Source organism: Octopus bimaculoides, chromosome 10, assembly GCF_001194135.2.
Source record: "Octopus bimaculoides isolate UCB-OBI-ISO-001 chromosome 10, ASM119413v2, whole genome shotgun sequence".
Lineage (NCBI taxonomy): Eukaryota > Metazoa > Mollusca > Cephalopoda > Octopoda > Octopodidae > Octopus > Octopus bimaculoides.
Genome location: NC_068990.1, coordinates 20549690 through 20550553, shown reverse-complemented (window position 1 = coordinate 20550553; position 864 = coordinate 20549690).

The following is an 864-nucleotide window of genomic DNA, read 5'->3' as shown; positions in this document are numbered from 1 at the left end:
CATATATATATATATATATATATATATATATATATATATATGTATGTATGTATATACACACACACACACTCACATTTATGTTTCAATATATGGATACAGCAAAGAATTTTATAACATAGAATATTGATTATGTTTCGATTAGTAATAAATTAGTTTGATGAACCAAAGAAGCAGACATCGACAAATATTTTCTCGAATTAATCTTTCTTGAGAAATATCTTTTCGACATTCATCCATTCCGAGTATAATAGAAACAAATAATGACGAGAACTACGAAAAAGTAGAAGAACGATGGGGGAAAAAAGGCGGCAAGCGAATAAATAAATACATACAATCATTATATAAATTCATAGGAAATCAGAATTAAGCAGTGAATAAACGAAAGAAAGTTGTCACAGACAATTTTTATCACGTTGAAACAGTACAACTGAAAAAGTGGACGATTTATTGAGAAGAGAGAATACGGATTTGTAAAGGTTGAAAAAAAAGGAGGCGAGAAATAAATGAGGAAGAAATATTGAAGTAAATTATTAGAAGGAGACAGAGATATATCGGTCTGAATGGTGTTAACATTGAGTACTGTTTGTCATTTGTGGTGGGGTTAGGATTAGGGTTAGAGTTGTGGTTAGATATCACGAGATTTCAACGTACGTTTGGACTAGCTGGATGTAATGAAAGAATGAGAGTCTTGTGCTCATGCGCATTTTTGACATTGTTTTGTGCGCGCGCGTCATGTGTATTTTCTAATTAATATCTGGCAGATGGCAGGCGGTAGCTGGTACAATCGTTAGCAGAGCCGACAAAATACAACGCGGATTTTCGTCTGTTTTTATGCTCTAAGTTCAAATTCCACCGAGATCTACT